Source organism: Diadema antillarum, unplaced genomic scaffold (genome assembly GCF_040938485.1).
Source record: "Diadema antillarum isolate AM-2024a unplaced genomic scaffold, OU_Dant_1.0 seq00000778_RagTag, whole genome shotgun sequence".
NCBI classification, from domain to species: Eukaryota; Metazoa; Echinodermata; class Echinoidea; order Diadematoida; family Diadematidae; genus Diadema; species Diadema antillarum.
The window spans coordinates 1,608,588-1,618,360 of NW_027271666.1; positions in this window are offsets into that span (position 1 = coordinate 1,608,588).

The following is a 9,773-nucleotide window of genomic DNA, read 5'->3' on the forward strand; positions in this document are numbered from 1 at the left end:
TTTTCAGAAATTGGCGTAGAATAAAAAGTACTGAACCAAATTTGATGATTTTGGTATCATAGTCTTCTGCGGAAGATGCTCTTTCTAATGATGTCAAAAGATATATAACTTTTAGACCGCAAGATACTGAAAATCCACCGTTCCGCTTTTTTTGGGACACCCGGTATAATGGTAAAGACACGGGGATGCGCGAATAGAAATTGCGAAAAAGAAATGATGAAATAAAAATGAAAATTTCTCGACTGGGCATGCCCGGGCATTAATCTGGCATATCTATCAATAAAGAATTATGCTTGAAGATTATTCCATATAGGTTTTATAAGTGGGAATTAAGTGGAAAAAAATGATGAAACTGGTGGCTTTCCATGATGGTACAATTTCATACACTTCCCATGATACAGCTCTGATTTACACTTTTGCACAATTTCTGGACGGGATTGACTTTTGTTTGATATACTTTATCATTAAATGAGATTTCATTTCATTTAATAAATAAACAAGCAAAATATTGCCAACAGTAAGTCAAAGTGCAAAATGAATCTTCAGATTGCTCAGCGAGACGGCGGCATCGAACATCGATCATCAAGGGCACAAATGCACCTGTGGAATTCTTTTGCACATCAATAGAGAACTGACAACTGTTTGAATAACTACGGCCATGTGGAACTCCAACTCTTAAAGGACAAGTTTACCTTCATAAACATGACGATTGAGAGAATGCAGCAATATTAGTAGAACACAGAGGTGAAAGTTTGAGGAAATTTGGACAATCCGTTCAAAAGTTATGAATTTTGGAAGCTTCAGTTCAGCGATCGCTGGATTGGAAGACTACTAGAGCTTGTGATGTCATAGGTGTACAACCATATAGAGAAACTGTAAAGAAAATTCAACATATTTTCGCTTTTCTCGCATAATAAAGAGCACATGACTTGCCTCTTTCAGAAGGCAGGGGGAATAATATCACCCTTTAATCAACGTATTGTATTTTTGTTTTGTTTGTTTGATATGTTTGTTATTGTACAATGTATGATGATGTATATGTGATTTTATCGGGCACGGACCAGCTGAAGAACAGCCATTGGCTGAAGCCGGTTCCGTGCGAAAATAAAATAAACTGAACTGAACTGAAATGAACATAATATCAGTTACGAGTTCAGGGAATGTGTACTTTTTTCAAAAAATGAAATTTTGTGGAATTCTCTTTATATTTTCCTCATATCGTTGTACGCATGTGACATCATCAACTGCAGTAGTCTTCTCATCCAGCAGTGACTGCACAGAAACTTTAAAAATTCATAACTTTTGAACAGATTGTCCAATTTTCCTCAAACTTTCACTGATGTGTTCCACTTATGTTGCTGCGTCATCTCAATCCACATGTATATGAAGGTGAACTTGTCCTCCTTGGTCAAACAAAGTTGTTCGTGTGAAATCCAGATGGGTCTTATGTCCAGGCGGAGAGCTCGTACGTGTCGCAGGTGTCGAAGAGTGTAGTCTGTGTCTTAATCCCTTTCTAATGCACTCGATCAACTTTGTACATTGTGGGTCTCTTAAAGGACAAGTTCACCTTCATAGACATGTGGATTGAGTGAATGCAGCAATATCAGTAGAACACATCAGTCAGAGTTTGAGGAAAATCAGACAATCCGTTAGGAGGTTCTGAATTTTTTAAAGTTTCTACTCAGTCACTGCTGGAAGAAAAGACTACTACAGCGTGTGATGTCACATGTCAAATATAAAGAAAATTCAACATATTTTCACTTTTCTTGCATAATAAAAGAACGCTTAACTTGCCTCTTTCAGTAGGCAGGGGGATTGATATTACCCTTAACATACGTTAGTGACAAGTCGAGAAGACGTGCTTTTTTTTTCAAAATACATTGTATACAATTTTTGTGAAATTCTTTTTATATTTTCCTTATATCGTATTACGCATGTGGCATCATTCTAGTACATTGTAGTAGTCTTCTCATCCAGTATATAGTGACTGCGCAGATACTTTAAAAATTCATAACCATTGAACGGATTGTCTGATTTTCCCCAAACTTTCACTGATGTGTTCTACTAACGTATAGCTACATTCATTGATTCCATTATATGGAGGTGGACGTGTCCTTTAAGGTTGCCCAATCTGCAAGAAAAATTACATATATTGATTTTTTCTATGTATAATTATGTATTGTATAAGAGATAGGCCCTCTTATATGTATATATCTATATATATAATGTGTGTGTGTGCGTATGTGTGTGTTTCTACTTATAATCATTGTCATGAGGCGCTATCACTAACTGCACCTACACCCGAAATAGTGCCTATATAATATTATTCATATATAGACCATATACATATATATATATATATATATATATATATATATATATATATATATTCACAACAGTAGTTCAATATAGAAACTCCGTTTCGCCCTATGGGCGAAAATACGTCAAAACTACGTCTCTCACGGAGTTTCTATATTGAACTACCATTGTGAATCTATACTTTCTTAGGACTCCGAGCAAAAACTAATTGCTGTTATTCATCTATGTATACATATACAATGATATGGGTGTGTGTATGTGTGTGTTTCTACTTATAATTATTGTCATATGGCGCTATCACTAACTGCACCTACACTCCAATCTACAAGTACCAGCATTCCAAAATCCCACCATCGCGTAGATATCTGCAACAACCACCTCCAAATGTCACCATCACCAGTCGTCAAAATCATCAAACGCCGTCAATAATATCAAAATCACTTATCAGGTTAATAAGCCCTTTAACGTGTCAAAATCCAAGAGCAGGCAGGCGCAAATTCAAATCAATGATACTATTGATATCGGCTTAACGCCGCTGCTCCCTTCACCACCCCAGCTGTTTCCACATCACCTACAGCAACTCTGCCACAGCTGCCACACCTCTGCCGCTACCATCCTGAGCACAATAACCACCAAAACCATTGTAACACCGTATCTCAAACATAAACGTACAAAGCGCCCGCTTATCATGGACATTATTACAATAGTACAATAAATAAAGCAATTATACTAACAGCAATCAAAATTGCATTAAAAAATACAGGAGACAAAAAAATGTTCCCCGGCTATTGTCGTGGCAACTGCCAATGACTGTGAGTTGCCATTGTTGTGCCGTGATTAATCATGAAAATAAACCCAAGGACAGTAAAAATTAATTATTGAAATAAATACCTCATGACACCATCCATATCTCTGATTCATTTCAATTAAAAAAAAAAAAAGTTTCTTGTCACTAGCAACACAAATACAAATCCATGCAACCTTTGGACCATGGTGGCCTTAGAAGACTTGTCAATGTTAAACTTGAATTACAATAAAGGCAATGTTAATTAACCCTTCTAGTTTGGGGGAAAAGGCGGAGGTGTACAATTCTACTTACTACCAGAATCTCCAAAGAAATTGTTTGCATGTAAATATGAAGAGCTTGCTCGCAAAGAGTTAACCCGTTCTTGTTAGTGGACATTCTTGTATTTGCGATTAAACCTACAAAAAGTGTTGCATATTTGCTACCATAACTTCAAGAAATATTCCATGTACGCTGTAATCCTGTGCAGCAAGTGATTAATCAGTGGAAATGATTTGCTTTACTCTGATAATGGACTTATTTTGAAATGCTTGAAAATGGCACTTAACCGTTTTACGATCAAACTTCATAGTTAAAGGACAAGTTCACCTTCATATACATGTGGATTGAGATAATGCAGCAATATAAGTGGAACACATCAGTGAAAGTTTGAGGAAAATTGGACAATCCGTTCAAAAGTTATGAATTTTAAAGTTTCTGTGCAGTCACTGCTCAGTCACTGCTGGATGAGAAGACTACTACAGTTGATGATGTCACATGCGTACAAAAATATAAGGAAAATATAAAGAGAATTCTACACAATTTCATTTTTTGAAAAAAGTACACATTCCCTCAACTTGTAACTGATATACATGTTAAGGGTAATTATTTCCCCTGCCTTCTGAAAGAGGCAAGTCATGTGCTTTTGGGGCAAATTATTTGTATAGGGCCCCATTTTTCACTCTCTTCTTTCTTTCTATAAAACAACAACATCATGTGCTCTTCTATTATGCGAGAAAAGTTAAAATATGTTGAATTTTCCTTATAGTTTCTTTATATGGTTGTACACATATGACATCACAAGCTGTAGTAGTCTTCACATACAGCGATCACGGAACTGAAACTTCCAAAATTCATAAGAACGGATTGTCCAATTTTCCTCAAAGTTTCACCTATGTGTTCTACTAATATTGCTGCATTCTCTCAATCGTCATGTTTATGAAGGTGGACTTGTCCTTTAAAAGAAAAAGACTAAGATAGAAATAAAAATAACACCAAATTCTTTATACAGGATCCCTGGAGAACAACCACTAGGGCTTACTTGTACAAGATACGATCCATGTTCAATCAAAATCCAGCAGTCTGTTTTGTTGTTGTTGTAATTGTTGTTGTTTTTAGACCGAGATGAAAATGTAAAGAATAATGAAAATTTGCTTGTGAAGGGGGGGGGGGGGGTGTCTTCATGGCACAAGTATCATTTGCACAAATATGATCACACACCACGATGTAAGACATTTCTGACATCCAGACATCATTATGTAAAACATTTCTGACATCCAGACACCACGATGTAAGACATTTCTGACATCCAGACACCACGATGTAAGACATTTCTGACATCCAGACATCATTATGTAAAACATTTCTGACATCCAGACACCACGATGTAAGACATTTCTGACATCCAGACACCACGATGTAAGACATTTCTGACATCCAGGCACCGTGATGTAAGACATTTCTGACATCCATACACCACGATGTAAGAAATTTCTGACATCCAGACACCACGATGTAAGACATTTCAGACATCCAGACACCACGATGTTAGACATTTCTGACATCCAGACACCACGATGTAAGACATTTCTGACATCCAGACACCACAATGTAAGACATTTCTGACATCCATACACCACGATATAAGACATTTCTGACATCCAGACACCACGATGTTAGACATTTCTGACATCCAGACACCACGATGTAAGAAATGTCTGACATCCAGACACCACAATGTAAGACATTTCTGACATCCAGACACCGTGATGTAAGACATTTCTGACATCCAGACACCACGATGTAAGACATTTCTGACATCCAGACACCACAATGTAAGACATTTCTGACATCCAGGCACCGTGATGTAAGACATTTCTGACATCCAGGCACCGTGATGTAAGACATTTCTGACATCCATACACCACGATGTATAAGAAATTTCTGACATCCAGACACCACAATGTAAGACATTTCTGACATCAAGACACCACGATGTAAGAAATTTCTGACATCCAGACACCATGATGTAAGAAATTTCTGACATCCACACACCACGATGTAAGACATTTCTGACATCCAGACACCACGATGTAAGACATTTCTGACATTCAGGCACCACGATGTATAAGACATTTCTGACATCCAGGCATCGTGATGTAAGACATTTCTGACATCCATACACCACGATGTAAGACATTTCTGACATTCAGGCACCACGATGTAAGACATTTCTGACATCCAGGCATCGTGATGTAAGACATTTCTGACATCCAGGCACCACGATGTAAGACATTTCTGACATCCAGACAACATGATGTAAGACATTTCTGACATCCATACACCACGATGTAAGAAATTTCTGACATCCAGACACCACAATGTAAGACATTTCTGACATCCAGACACCACGATGTTAGACATTTCTGACATCCAGACAACATGATGTAAGACAAATTCTGACATCCAGACACCACGATGTTAGACATTTCTGACATCAAGGCACCACGATGTAAGACATTTCTGACATCGAGACACCACGATGTTAGACATTTCTGACATCCAATCACCACAATGTAAGACATTTCTGACATCCAGACACCACAATGTAAGACATTTCTGACATCCAGACACCACAATGTAAGACATTTCTGACATCCAGACACCACAATGTTAGACATTTCTGACATTCAGGCACCACAATGTAAGACATTTCTGACATCCAGACACCACAATGTAAGACATTTCTGACATCCAGACACCACAATGTAAGACATTTCTGACATCCAGACACCATGATGTAAGACATTTCTGACATTCAGGCACCACGATGTAAGACATTTCTGACATCGAGACACCACGATGTTAGACATTTCTGACATCCAGGCACCACAATGTAAGACATTTCTGACATCCAGACACCACAATGTAAGACATTTCTGACATCCAGACACCACAATGTAAGACATTTCTGACATCCAGACACCACGACGTTAGACATTTCTGACATTCAGGCACCACGATGTAAGACATTTCTGACATCGAGACACCACGATGTTAGACATTTCTGACATCCAGACACCGTGATGTAAGACATTTCTGACATCCAGACACCACGATGTAAGAAAGTTCTGACATCCAGACACCACAATGTAAGACATTTCTGACATCGAGACACCACGATGTTAGACATTTCTGACATTCAGGCACCACGATGTAAGACATTTCTGACATCCAGGCACCACAATGTAAGACATTTCTGACATCCAGACACCACAATGTAAGATATTTCTGACATCCAGGCACCACAATGTAAGACATTTCTGACATTCAGGCACCACGATGTAAGACATTTCTGACATCCAGACACCACAATGTTAGACATTTCTGACATTCAGGCACCACGATGTAAGACATTTCTGACATCGAGACACCACGATGTTAGACATTTCTGACATCGAGACACCACGATGTTAGACATTTCTGACATCCAGACACCGTGATGTAAGACATTTCTGACATCCAGACACCACGATGTAAGAAATTTCTGACATCCAGACACCACAATGTAAAACATTTCTGACATCGAGACACCACGATGTTAGACATTTCTGACATTCAGGCACCACGATGTAAGACATTTCTGACATCCAGGCACCACAATGTAAGACATTTCTGACATCCAGACACCACGATGTAAGACATTTCAGACATCCAGACACCGTGATGTAAGACATTTCTGACATCCAGACACCACGATGTAAGAAATTTCTGACATCCAGACACCACAATGTAAGACATTTCTGACATCGAGACACCACGATGTTAGACATTTCTGACATTCAGGCACCACGATGTAAGACATTTCTGACATCCAGGCACCACAATGTAAGACATTTCTGACATCCAGACACCACGATGTAAGACATTTCTGACATCCAGGTACCACGATGTAAGACATTTCTGACATTCAGGCACCACGATGTAAGACATTTCTGACATCCAGACACCACAATGTTAGACATTTCTGACATTCAGGCACCACGATGTAAGACATTTCTGACATCGAGACACCACGATGTTAGACATTTCTGACATCCAGACACCGTGATGTAAGAAATTTCTGACATCCAGACACCACGATGTAAGAAATTTCTGACATCCAGACACCACAATGTAAGACATTTCTGACATCGAGACACCACAATGTTAGACATTTCTGACATCCAGACACTGTGATGTAAGACATTTCTGACATCCAGACACCACGATGTAAGAAATTTCTGACATCCAGACACCACAATGTAAGACATTTCTGACATCGAGACACCACGATGTTAGACATTTCTGACATTCAGGCACCACGATGTAAGACATTTCTGACATCCAGACACCATGATGTAAGACATTTCTGACATCCAGGCACCACAATGTAAGACATTTCTGACATTCAGGCACCACGATGTAAGACATTTCTGACATCCAGGCACCACAATGTAAGACATTTCTGACATTCAGGCACCACGATGAAGACATTTCTGACATCCAGACATGATGTAAGACAGTACCTTTGATTTGTGCATGGCTGATTATGAATTACAAGCTGAAATTGATACTTGTACTGTACTCTACCATATGTAAAGGTACTTTAAAAGCCATTCAAAAATAATGACACTTTGTTACCTGTGACTTTTTTTCTGATCTTTACTAATTCATAGCAAAGTTAAACATGTAAAAGATACCATTACATCCACTGACAATTATGCTACCAATTATACCGTGCAAAAATCGATCACACATTGGCAAGATATATTCATGGATCTACATATCATTTTCTTGTGTTTCACAGAAAATGAATTCCATGCACCAAAGCAATATTCATCCAAATTCCGTTGGTAATTCACACATTCTTTGTATAACAGAATTGAGTACAGAGAAAAAAAAGTACATACCAAACTTGCTTATATTTTAGTTCAAGATTTTTTTTTTTCTCTAGAAAATAGCATTTATAATAAAAGCAGGAAAATACAAAGCATCTGCCAACAACATCAGCCCATATTTGTATATATTGGCCAAGTATGCATACTATATTTTTTTTTTTGACAAACTCAAAACCCAGTGTTGATCTACCTTAATTCTCAGTCAGTAGTATCAACGGCAGCATAAATGGCAAAGCTTTGAACCACTGGAAAACAATGGAGAAAATCGATTGTTGGTTGGGATGACCCGTTCTTTTCACCTGACACTCTGCAGTTGACAAGTATGACCTTTGACATTTTAACCTTTGACCTCAATGATAGACCTTTAGCCCCTTAAAGTGAAAACATAATTTTGGTAAGAGTTTGAGAACCCGTCTGGCACCATTTCATATTTGCTTGCAATATATCAAAAGAGTCTACCAAGAAACTTACCCAGCTGACGCAATTTGCCAGGATGATGAGTTGTTTTGGAGTATTTTGAGATCAAAAGTTTGGTTGGTATACTGACTTTTATTACAGAAGGATTCAGACTAACTCAGTCTCAGGGAAAACTCAGCCCTATTTCAGACAATTTATACACAGTTCGTGATCGCCATATTCTATATATAGGTGCTTGATAGGCGCACATTAATTTTGCATGCGTGCCAAAGAGGTTCTTTGATACGCGCATTGTATCAACTCAGCCCATGACTGCGACCAGCCAGAATACGAAGCGCTCCCATAGTACAACACTGTACAATCCAGAGGGATAACTCGGCTTTGCCATCGGAGGCCGAGTTAATCCGAGTTAGCCTGACCCTGATCGGGTTAGACCCTCTACAGTTCTTAGACTGCGACTCCGCCGAACCTTCTTGTTTAATATTTCACATTTTCGTCATTAACCAACGAATATCTTGTCAGTACGGCATTATTCCACACATTTCTTAGGCATACGTGCACATCTGGGAGCAAAATTTGACAATTTTTGCAGGCGTACCAGAACTATGTTTTGGTTTTAACATTAAGAAAACACAATTAGATCTATGTTCTTTGTCCTACTCACTGACAATTAAATTTCTGATCTGAGATGGGAGTCGAAAATGTCACTTTTGACCAGAGTTCAGCTTGTTTTGACCTTTTGTGGTTTGATCTTCCACTCTGACAATTTCACATGAATAATCACCTATCTCTATATTTCTATTCTTTCTTCGGAAATGATGTCATCATTGTTCACTCCTGGCTGAAAATTTGGCCTGGAAATGAAACTTACATCATAGTGTTTCCAGGGTGGGGGGGGGGGGGGATAGTACATAGGAATACATAGGGTCTGCAGGTAAGGCCTTTTTCTTTTCTTTTTTTTTTTTCCTTTTTTTTTTTTTGGGGGGGGGGGGGGGGGGGGGGCTTAATAGCTGATGAAACCAGGAAGTGGGACC